Genomic DNA, 13,382 nt, shown 5'->3' on the forward strand with positions numbered 1-13,382 from the left:
AAGGTTAGATAAGTTTCATCATTCAACTTGATTCCTTGCTGAATCCCCAAGGAGTTTGCTATATGTTTACGTAGGTCTGTTTTCCTCCATGGAATTAACAGATGCTCAAAGAGTGGCTTAAGATGCCAGGTTAATAAAAGGAGAGTCAGGAGATTTTTCTACTTCATAAAGTGTTGAAATAATTCATGATAAAAAAGAGTTAGAAGGTGAGGCAAGGTGGTGTAGTGAAGGCACAGCAAGAAGGCAGAGTGGTCAGATGTATAATTTAGTTTTACTCTAGGGCAATGGGTAAATAGCCAGGAACTGTCTGGAACAATTGTTTGGGGGACTTTGGAACTGGACACATATCATACACCAGTCTGGGGTGGATGTAATGGCTGAGATTGAAGCAAAGAACTGTAAGTTTCCCTGGCCAGGGGGCTGGCGCCACTCCTCTACAGTGATGGCAGATGGTCTTGGAGCTGGTTCTCTAAGGGAAAAAGAAGCAGTCTTTGTTGGGAGCAAGGAGGGGAGCTTAACTAGGCTCCAACTGAAGAAATAATTAACAAATTCAGACTGCTGAATAAAAGCTCTGAGAACAGATAAATCAAGAGGAAGCATGAAAGGAATTGGGAGGTTTCACCCTGGTAGAGAGGAGGCTGGGGTAACAACAGCAACAAAACAGAATTTGGTAGTTAGAGGAGCTCAGAATACTTGAAAAGGGCTGGGCCTTAAGAAAAAGGGGCACATAGAAACAGATAAATTTGATATGGATTACACCCTCCTCCTGAGATTTGGGCCTGTCTGAACTGGGGACACCTGATTGGAGTTGATCATATCTTGGGCCTGTCTGGACTGGGAACACCTGATTGGGGTTTATGTAACCTCATAAAAATGTTACAGAGAGGCAGGGCAAGAACCAAAAAAACAAGACCTGAAAAATTCTGATGAACTAATCAGAAGCTATGCAAGTGGTCTAGAATAAGCTGAACTAAATGCCAAAGAACGGATAAAGAACAAAGCCAACTAACAAGAAAAACCTATGTAAAAGAGTGAAAATGAGCTCCAGAATAAATTAATCAAGAAAATCAGATGCCTAGATAGCAAAAAATCATGAACAATACTAGGAAACAGGAAAATATGGAGCAGTCAAAGGAAAAACTGACTCTTCAGATGAGATACAGGAGTTGAAAAAACTAATTAAATATGTTCAAACAAATCTTCTAAATCAAATCAATGAGCTGAAGGAAAATGTGGCAAAAGAGATGAAGGATATAAAGAAGACACTGGGTGATGATAAAGAAGAATTCATGAGCTTGAAATAACAAATGGCAGAACTTATGGGAATGAAAGGCACAACAGAAGAGATGAAAAACACAATGGAGTCATACAACAGCAGATTTGAAGAGGCAGAAGAAAGGATCAGCGAACTAGAAGACAAGTCATTTGAAATCATACACACAAAAGAACAGAAAGGGAAAAGATTGGAAAAACATGAGCAGGGTCTGAGGGAATGGAATGACAATATGAAGTGCATGAAAATATGTGTCACAGGTGTCCCAGAATGAGAAGAGAAGGGATAAGGGGCAGAAAGAATAATAGAGGCAATAAATACTGAAAATTTGCCAACTATTATGAAAGACATAAAATTACAGACTCAAAAAACATTGCATATCCCAAACAGAATAGTTCTGAATAGACTTACTTCAAGGCACTTACTGATCAGTTTGTCCAATGTCAAAGGGAAAGAGATTTCTGAAAGCAGCAAGAGAAAAGTGAGGAAACTCAATAAGTCTATGTGCAGATTTCTCCACAGAAACCATGGAGGTAAGAAGCCAGTGGTATGATATATTTAAGATACTGAAAGAGAAAAACTGCCAACCAAGACTTCAATATCCAGCAAAACTGTCCTTCAAAACTGAGGGAGATTTTAAAATATATTCAGACAAAAATAAACTGAGAGAATTTGTGAATAAGAGACCTGCTCTACAAGTAATACTAAAGGGAGTGCTACAAACTGATAGGAAAAGACAGGAGAGAGGAGTTTGGAGAAGAGTGTAGAAATGAAGACTATCAGGAAGTCTTTCTTTTTCTAAAAAGAAAGAGAGAGAGAAAAAATAAGATATGACATATAGAATCCAAAAGAGAAAATGATATAAGAAGTACTGCTCTTACAGTAATAACATTAAATGTTAATGGATTAAATTTCCCAATAAAAAGACATAGACTGGCAGAATGGATTAAAAAAATGGACCCATTGATGTGCTGTCTGCAGCAGACCCACTTTAGATACAAGGACAAAAATAGTTTGAAAATGAATGGTTGAAAAAATATATTTCACAGAAACAACAACCAGAAAAGAGCAGGGGTAGCTATATTAATATCAGACAAATTATACTTTGAATGCAATCAATTAAAAGAGACAAATAAGGACCCTATATTAATAAAAAGGGGCAATTCATCAAGAAGACACAACAATCATAAATATTTATGCACCAAGCCAGAGTGCCCCAAAATGCTTGAGGTAAACACTGTCAACACTGAAGGGAGAAGTAGGTTCCTCTACAATAATAGTTGGAGACTTCATTACACCACTCTCATCAATGGATAGAATATGTAGACAGAGGATCAATAAGGAAACAGAGATATTGAATTGTACAATAAATGAACTAGACATAACAGACATTTACAGAACACTACACTGCACAACAGCAGGATATATATTTTTCTCAAGTGCTCATGGATCATTCTCAAGGGTAGACCACATGGGTCACAAAAGCAAATCTCAATAAAATAAAAAATATTTATATTATAGAAAACACTTTCTCAGATCATAATGGAATGAAGTTGGAAATCAATAACAGGCAGAAGATAGGAAAATTCACAAATATATGCAGGCTAAACAACACACTCAAACAACAGTGGGGAAAGGAAGACACTACAAGAGAAAGTAGTAAATATCTTGAGGCAAGTGACAATGAAAACACAACATATCATATGGGATGCAGCAAGGGTGGTGCTGAGAGGGAGATTTATTGCCCTAAATGCCTATATTCAAAAAGAAGAAGGAACAAAACCAGGGAATTAAATGCTAACCTGGAGGAGCTAAAGACAGAACAGCAAACTAACCCAGAAGCAAACAGAATGAAAGAAATATCAAAGATTAGAGCAGAAATGAAGGCAATTGGGAATATGAAAACCATAGAGAGAATCAACAAAACCAGAAGTTGGTTCTTTGAGAAAATCAATAAAATCAGTGGACCATTATCTTGGCTAACAAAAAAGACAGCAGATGCAAAGAAATAACAAAATGGATAAGGAGGCATAAATAATGAGCCGACAAAGATGAAGGAGATAATGAGAGGATACTATGAGCAACTATATGCTAATAAACTAAACAACCTAGACAAAATGGACAACTTCCTAGAAAAGCATGAGCAACCAATATTGACTTGAGAAAAATATAGATGACCCCAACAAGCCAATCACAAGTAAAGAGATTGATTCAGTCATCAAAAAGCTCCCAAAGATGAAAATTACTGGACTAGATTGCTTCACATGTGAATTCTACTAAGCATTCAAGAAAGAATTAGTACCAATCCTTCTCAAATTCTACAAAAATTTGAAGACAAGGAAAAGCTAACTAACTCATTCTATGAAGCCATTTCCCTAATACCAAATCCAAAGATACTACAAAAAAGAAAATTATAGACCAACCACTTTAATGAATATGGATATGAAAATCCTCAACAAAATACTCACAAATTGAATAGAGCAGCACATTAAAACAATTATACACCATGACCAAGTGAGATTAATTCCAGGCATGCAAGCTTGGTTCAACACAAAAAAATCAATTAATGCAATACACCACATCAATAAATCAAAGTGGGAAAAAAACACATGATCATCTTGATTGATGCAGAAAAGGCATTTTACAAAATTCAACACCTTTTTGGGTAAAAACACTCTAAAGATAGAAATATAAGGGAATTTCCTAAGTATGATAAAGGCAGTATATGAAAAACACACAGCAAACATCATACTCAATGGGGAAAGACTGAAAGCTTTCTGTCTCAAGATCAGGAACAAGACAAGGATCCCCACTGTCACCATTGTTATTCAATACTGTGCTGTAAATTCTAGCTAGAGCAATTAGGCAAGAAAAAGAAATAAAAGTCATCAAAATTGGGGAGGAAGAAGTAAAACTCACTGTTTTCAGACAACATGAACCTATATGTAGAAAATCTGGAAAGATCTACAGCAAAGCTACTAGAGCTGATAAGGGAGTCACATCAGAATGACAGGATACAAGGTCAATAAACAAAATCCATAGTGTTTGTGTACACTACTAAGGAGCAATATGAGGAGGAAATCAAAAAGTTACATTACAATAGCAACCAAAAGAGTCAAGTATTTAGAACAAAACTTAATAAAGGCCCTAAAATACCTATAAACAGAAAACTACAAGAAATTGCTAAAGGAAATCAAACAGGACCTAAATAAATTGGAAGACATTCAATATCCATGGATTGGGAGACTAAGTATAGTTAAGATGTCAATTCTACTCAAACTGACTTATTGATTCAATGCAATACTAATTAAAATCCCAACAATTTACATTGCAGGAATAGAAAAGCCAATAACCAAATTTATCTGGAAGGGCAAGGTGCCCTGAATAGTAAAAAATATCTTGAGAGAGAGGAATGAAGTGGGAAGTCTCAACTACCTGACTTTAAATCATATTAGAAAGCTACAGTGGTGAGAACAGAAAGTTAAAAAGATAGATAAATCAGCCAATGGAATTGAATTGAGTGTTCAGAAATAAGTCCTCTCATCTATAGACAATTGATCATTGATAAGGCAGTCAAGAAAATACAACTGGGAAAGAGAAGCCTCTTCAATAAATGGTATTTGGGGAACAGGATATCCATATCAAAAAGAATGAAAAAGGACTCCCACATCACACCTTATACAAAAATTAACTTGGAATGGATCAAAGACCTAAACATTAGAGCTAAAACCATAAAACTTTTAGAATAAAATGTAGGAAAATATCTTAAAGATCTTTTGACAGGAGGATGTTTCCTAGACATTACATTCAAAGCATGAGCAATGAAAGAAGAAAGAGATAAATGGAGTGTCCTCAAAACTAAATGCTTGGACACATCAAAGAACTTTGTCAGAAAAGTAAAAAGGCAGCTTATGCAATGGGAGACAATATTTGGAAACCACATATAAAATAAGCATTTAATATCCAGAATGTATAAAGAGGTCCTACAACTCAACCACAGAAAGAAAACTCAATTTAAAAAATGGGCAAAAGACATGGACAGACACTTTTTGTAAGAGGAAATACAAATGACTCAAAAACATATGAAAAGATGCTCAATTTCACTGGCTATTAGGGAAATGCAAATCAAAACCACAATGAGATATCGTCTCACACCTATTAGAATGGCCATAATTAAAAAAAAAAGAAAATTACAAGTGCTGGAGAGGATGAGAAGAAAAAGGCACACTTATTCACTGTTGGTTGGAATGTAGAATTGTGCCACCATTCTGGAAGGCAGTGTGGTAGTTCCTCAGGAAGCTATGTATAGATTTGCTATATGATCCACCAATCCCATTTCTAGGTATATATTCAGAGGAAATGAAAGCTAAGACATGAAGGGACACTTGTAAACATATGTTTACATGTTGCCATGAGATGGAAACAGCCCAAATGTCCATCAATGGATGAGTGGATAAAATCGGTAGTATAGACTTATGATGGAATATTACACAGTTGTAAGACAGAATAAAACCATGGAGCTTATAACATTGTGGAAGAACCTTGAGGACATTATCTTGAGTAAAATTAACCATAAACAAAAGGACAAATACTGTATGGTCTCACTAATGTGAACTAAAATTAATGAGCAAGCTTTGAGAGTTAAAGCTGAGAACCCAGGTTATCAGAAGATAGAACAAGGGTAGAGATTGGGCATTTGATGCTGAAGGACTATAGAGTGTTCAACAGGATTGATTTCATAGATCCAGAAATGGATAGCACAGTACTGTGTGATGATAGCACAATATTGTAAGTTCATTGAATGAAGATGACTGTGAGTACAGTTGAAAGAGGAAGGCTAGGTGCATGTATGACACCAGAAGTAAAGATAGAAGATAAAGACTGCGACTGTATCACTTAGTGAAACCTAGGGTGGTCAATTATGGTAATCAAGTGTACAAATATAAAAATGTTTTATACAATTTAGAAGGCTGAGCCCACACTCCTCATGCTTGCTCATATGAAGCTTGTTACTGCAAAGGAGAGGCTAAGCCTACTTATAATTGTGCCTAAGAGTCACCACCAGAGAATCTCTCTTGTTTCTCAGATGTGGCCTCTCTCTCTAAGCCCACTTAACAGGTACACTCACTGCCTTCCCCCCTATGTGGGACATGACTCACAGGGGTGTAAATTCCCCTGGAAATGTGGGACATGACTCCTGGAGATGAGCCTGGACCCAGACTTGAGGAATTTAGAATGCATCTTGACCAAAAGTGGTAAGAGAAATGAAACAAAATAAAGTTTTAGAGCCTGAGAGATTTCAGATGGAGTCAAGAAGCCATTCTGGAAGTTATTCTTATGTATTATATAGGTATCCCTTTTTAGTTTGTAGCATATTAGAACAGCTAGATGGAAATACCTGAAACTATTGAACTGTAACCCAGTAGCTTAGATTCTTGAAGATGATTGTATAAATATATAGCTTATATGGTGTGCCTCTGATTGTGAAAACCTTCTGGCCCACACTCCCATTCCCTTTATCCAGTGTATGGGCAGGTGAATAGAAAAACAAGAAAAAAAATTAAATGAATGTAGTGGGGTTGGGGGTTGGGATGTTTGGGGTTTTCTTTCTTACTTGTATTTTTTACTTATTTTTATTTTTTTTTTTTGGATTAATGAAAATATTCAAAAATTGTGGTGATGAATGCACAACTATATGATGGTACTGTGAAGAATTTATTGTACACTCTGGATCATTGTATGGTATGTGAATGTATCTCAATAAAATTGAAAAAAAAACAGATAAAAGTTTCACAATGTATGTGAAGATCTTGTAAAAATCCATAGGGTTTGGGCTGATGTCACCAAATGGTAGAGTAGTCAACTCCAAAGTCATGTCCCTCCATCAAAAAATTGAAAATGCATGCAAAAACTGCCAGAGCCAAATTTGCCAGAATTCTATTAAGCAATGAAAAGTTTACAGCAACCAAATAAATGGTGGATTTTTTTTTCAAAAGCATATTAAAAGTGTAGGAACCCACCCACCCTTCCCCCCATGGAGTGTCAGCCCTACTGAGATGGCAGGCCAGCCTGGTTCCCCTCCCCAACCTTGATGGACTGGCAGGTTGCCTGAGGAGGCAGGGAGATTAGGACTAGGTCAGCTAGCTTGTGGGCTATGATTCCAAACTTTTTTCTGTCCCCAGCTGCATATGGAAGAGCATGCAGTCCAACCTGGCCTTCTTCTGCTTCCCATGGGACCCTGCCAGAAGCCGGAAGTGGGAAGAGAATTTTAGGAGCAAAGACTTAGAAGATAAAACACCTGATCAGCTAAATAATTATTACTGGTTATGTGCCAAATGCTTTAAGACCTCTATAATCTGTAGAACTTGTCCTTATAGGACAGGCATTAGAGATAATGCTATACCAACAACATTTGATATTATCAGTCAAACAAACCACATTGTAGACACAGAAAATGAATAAAAGAATTGAGTGAAGATGAAATCAGGACACAGAAATGGAAAAAAATTGATGAAGTTTATGAACAGGACCAAAACATTGAACAGATAATTTTAGAGTATTGTGTCTGCTTAGTGGGCAAGTGGAAACAGCTAGATGCATGAGGAGAATGTTGCAGCTAGCTGGTACCTAGAACAATGCTTGGCATATGTTAAGGACCCAGTAAATGCTAGTTTGGATTGCTGGTGACTCTGCACATCACCTTCAACTGAAAATGGATGTAAAGAGAAATTTTTAAAAATACATATATGGAACTTCTGGGAAGATGGCAGATTAGGAGAGGCAGAGCAATCTTCTCCTCTGTTAACAAAAACTAGATAAATGGCAGAAATCACTCCAGAACAGCAGTTCCAGCATGCAACTGGCTGGTCAGGGACTTTTATAACACATAGTGGGGATTTGAATGGAGTGGCAGAGAGCCAGCACCTGAAAGGACAAGGTGAATGTGTTCAGTTGGGACCACCACAAGGGAATGGTGGCTGGAGCCAGCCACCAAGCATGGGAGAAAACAGCTTTCCAAACCTTGTGCACCAATCTTAGCAGTTGGATGGGGAGATAATCCTCCACAGTCCTGTGTCTGGGAGTTCCCAGGAGGGAACTCTGGATTCAGCAGACTTATGAGTACTGTGTTTGCTTTTCCTCCATGGAACACCATGGTGTGCACAGCTTAGTAGTGGGAAGAGGGAGGGGCACCACATGGAAGCAAAAGGAACCCATCTCAAATGCCAGAGGCTTGTTGGCACATGGAAGACAGGGACTGAAGTGTATTTGAGCTGGAAGGTGAGACACAAACCCACAGTCCCAGTGTGGTTCTATCAGAGCCCCAAGAGCCACCAGAACCACTGTACCCTGGAGCAGACTAACAGCCAAATAGTGCATGACCTGCCCCCACCCCCCATAGTGCTGGCAGTCCCCAGTGCACACAGAGAACAGGTGTGCTGATTGGGTTTCCACCTGGTTTGGACCCCACCCAGTGCAAAGTTAGGGAAGAGCTGGATTGTGGGTAAGAGGTGGCTAAAGGGTGCCATCTTCTTGGAGGACAGGGAAAGTGCACTGCAGCAAGTTGTGACTCAGCAAATGTATAATCCTGCATTTCCCAAATTAACCATATCAAGGTAAACAAATGCCCCAGGTCTAACAGAAAATTATAAAACACATGAAGAAGCAAGAAGATATGGACAAGCCAAGTTACCAAATTAAGAAGCCAGAGGAGTCACAGAATGTGGAGCAACTAATCAAAGATGTACACACAAATCTCCAAAACAACTTCAGTGTGTAGGCTACAGACATAAAGGACATCAAGAAGACTCTAGAAGAACATAAAGAAGAATTTGAAAGAGTAAATAAAAATAAAAGATCTTATAGAAATAAAAGATACTGTTGATCAAATTAAAAATATACTGGAGACACACAACAGCAGATTTGAAGAGGCTGAAGAAAGAATAAGTGAACTAGAGGACAATACAATGGAATGTGAATGCACAAAAGAACAAATGGTGAAAAACATAAAAAAAATTGAAATGAATATCAGGGAAATGATGGGCAACATGAAGTGCACAAATACAAGAATAATTGGTGTCCCAGAAGGAGAAGAGAAAAGGGCTAGGAAGAATATTGGAAGACATGGTTTGGAAAAGTATCTCAACCTTTGTAAATGACAAAAATATGCAAATAATATGCTCAAAGAACTGCAAATTGAATAAATGCAAATAAACACACTCCAAGATATACACTAATCAGATTGTCAAATGCTGAAGAGAAGGATAAGCTTCTGAAAGCAGCAGGAGAGACATGTTTCATGACATTCAAGGGAAAACACATAAGACTAAGTAGTGACTACACAGCAGGCACCATGGAGGTGAAAAGGTGATGGCATGATGTATTTAAGATTTTTAAAGAGAAATATTGTCAGCCAAGAATTCTTTATCCAGCAAAGTTCTCCTTCAAAATTGAGGGATAGTTAAAACTTTTACAGACAAACAAATACTGAGACAATTTGTTAACAAGAGACCTGCCCTGAAAGAAATATTAAAGGGAATTCTACCAGCTGAGAAAAAAGAAAGGAGAGAGAGATCTGGAGAAGACCACAGAACTGAAGAATACTAGTAAGGGTAACTTAAAGGAAAAAAAAGAGAAAGGGAAGGAAAACAACAGTACCAACAAATGAAAAACAAAGGATAAGATGGTTTATTTAAGAAATACTTTCAAAATAATAACATTAAATGTGAATAGATAAAACTCCCCAATCAAAAGACAGAGAATGACAGAATGGATTAAAAAGAATGAACCATCAATATGCTGTTTACAAGGGACTCATCTTAGAGTGGGCCAAACAAAGAGATTGAAAGTGAAATGTTGGAAAACATACTCTAGGGAAACTTCAGCAAAAAGGCAACAGGGGAAGCAATACTAGTATCAGACAAAATAGACTTTAAATGAAAATCTGTCATAAGAGAAAAAAGACACTATATATTAGTAAAAGGGTCAATTCATGGAGAAGAAATAACAATGACTAAGGTTTATGAACCCTATCAAGTTGGTCCAAAGGACATGAGACAAAAATTGGCAAACCAAAGTGAGCAATAGCTGTTTCTACAATACATGTGGGTGTTGTCTACTTTAGATGGAAAAAAACAGACAGAAGACCAATAGGGAAACTGAGAACCTAAACAATGTGATAAATGAACTAGACTTAATAGACATATGTAAAGAATTACACCCCAAATTACAAGGATGTGCATTCTTCTTCAACACCCATGGAACATTCTCCAGGATAGATCATATGCTGAATCACAAAAAAACCTCATTAAATTTTAAAAGTTTGAAATTATTTGAATGCATATTCTCTGATCATAATGGAATGCAACTAGAAATCAATAAGCACCAAAGAACCAAAACATTATCAAATATCTGGAGGTTAGAAAACACACTCCTAAACAACCAGTGGGTCAGGGAAGAAATTGCAAGAAAAATCAGTAAATATTGAGAGATGAATGAAAAGGAGAACACAGCATAACAAAAATCTATGGGATGCACTGAAAGAAGTGCTGAGGGGGGAATTTATAGCACTGAATGTGTATATTAAAAAGGAAGAAATTGCTGAAATCAAAGACATAAGTGAACAGTGGGAGAAGCTAGAGAATAAATAAAAATTAACACTAAAGAAAGAAGAAAAGGAACAACAAGGATTAAAGCAGAAAAATGATATGGAGAAAAAAACAAGAGAGAAAATGAATAAAACCAAAAGTTGGTTTTTGAGGAGATCAACAAGACTGACAAATCCTAAAAATGAGAGAACCAAATAAAATCAGAAAAGAGAAGTGGTCATTACTGTGGATCTCAGAGAAATCTAAAAAATCATGAGGATACTATGAAAAAGTGTATGACAACAAACTAGACAATATAGAGGAAATGGATAATTTCCTGGAAACACATGAACAGCCTAGACTGACAAGAGAAGAAATAGAAAACCTCAACAAGCGAATCACAAGTAAAGAGATCCAACCTGTCATCAAAAAGCTTCCTACAAATAAAAGCCCAGGGACTGATGGCATCACAGGGGACTTTCATCAAACTTTCCAAAAAGAACTGACACCACTCCTGCTCAAACTCTTTCCAAAAATTGAAGAAAAAGAAACACTACCTAACTCATTTTATGAAGCCAAAATCACTCTAATACCAAAACCAGATAAAGATATGACAAGAAAGGAAAACTAAAGACTGATCTCCCTAATGAATATAGATACAAAATTTCTCAACAAAATACTGGAAAATTGAATCCAAAGACACATTGAAAGAATCATATACTACAACAAAGTGGGGTTCATCCCAGGCTTGCAAGGGTGGAACAACATAAGAAAATCAATCAACATAATACAACACATTAACAAATCAAAAGGGAAAAATCAAATGATCATCTCAATAGATGCTGAAAAAGCATTTGACAAAATTCAGCATACTTTTTTGATAAAACCATTTCAAAAGGTAGGAAGTGAAGGAAACTTCCTCAATATGATAAAGTGCTTATAAGAAAAACTCACAGCCAACATAGCAATCAATATTGAGATTGGTTGCTAAGATCAGGAATGAGACAATGATGCCTGCTGTCACCACTATTATGCAACACTGTGCTAGAAGTTCTAGCCAGAGTAATGCAGCAAGACAACAGTAAAAGGCATTCAAATTGGAAAGGAAGAAGTAAAAATGTCACTATTTGCAGATTATATGATCTTATACTTGGAAAATTCTGGGAAATTGACAAGAAATACACTTGATCTAATAAACAAATTCAGCCAGTGGTGGGATACAATTTTAATGTACAACCAGTAATGTTGCTGTGCACTAGAAATGACCTAACTGAAGTGACACTCAGGAAAATGATTACATTCACAATAGCAACTAAAAAATCAAGTACCTAGGAATAAACTTTATAAAGTATGTAAAAGAACTCTACAAAGAAAATTATAAAAATTTACTAAAAGAAAAAGACCTAAATAGGTGGAAAGATATTACATGTCCATGGACAAGAAGTTGATAAATGATTAATATGCCAATTACACCCAAAATGATTTTAAGATTCAACATAACTACAAACAAAATTCCAACAACCTATTTTGCAGACTTGGAAAAGCTAGTTATCAGATTCATTCAGAAGGGAAAGAGAATGAATTGCCCAAAGTCTTCCAGAAATGAAGAACAAAGTGGGAGAACTAACACTTACTGAATTTAAAGCCTACTATAAAGTCACAATTGTCAAAACAGCATGGTGCTGGCAGAAAGATAGACGTATAGATTGATGGAATCAAACAGAGAGTTTGGATGTAGACACCCAGATCTGTAGTTGTCTGATTTTTGATAATGCCCCAAATCTACTGAACTGGGACAGAGTAGTCTCTTCAACAAATGGGGCTTGGAGAACAGAATACCTGTATCCTAAAGAATGAAAGATGAGGGAGGGCAGTGCATCTTGGCAGAGTGGTGAGGTGTGGGTTTTGGTTACTCCTCCAGGGCAGTAGGTAGAAAGCCAGGAACTGCATGGACCTGGCACTACAGAGCAATTTGACTTTGGGCATACTTCATACAACACTCACGAATGCATGGAAGAGCTGAGATCAGTGAAAGCTGTAAGTTCTCATGGCCAGGGGACCCACACCCCTCCCTGCCAGGCTCAGGCTTGTGGGAAGAGGGGCCATTGGTGCTGGGAACCAAAAGGGAGAAATAGAGTTGCAGCTCTGATTTACAGTTGCAGCTCTGATTGAAAACTCAGACTGCTGATCAAAAATCCCAAGCATAGATAGACTGAGACCAGACACTGGAGAATCTAGGAGCAGTCAGCCTGGCCAAGAGGAGATAGGGCTAGCAAAAACAGCCAAAACAAAAACACCCAAAAATAAAAACAGAGAATTTTTGGAGTTCTGGTGAACATAAAATGGAGAAGGGCAGGGCTCAAACAGAATCAGGCACAAATGCAAATCCAGAGGGTGAGGACCCTTGTCTGAAGAGCTGGTTTCTCTGCTTTCTTGATTGTTCCTTAATGGCCCTAAACTCCTTGTCTCTTAGCATTTCAATAGACCGTCAGATCTGCAAGGAGGGCCCTTCTTTTTCTTTTTCT

The sequence above is a fragment of the Choloepus didactylus genome, chromosome Y, assembly GCF_015220235.1.
Source record: "Choloepus didactylus isolate mChoDid1 chromosome Y, mChoDid1.pri, whole genome shotgun sequence".
In the NCBI taxonomy this organism is placed as follows: domain Eukaryota; kingdom Metazoa; phylum Chordata; class Mammalia; order Pilosa; family Megalonychidae; genus Choloepus; species Choloepus didactylus.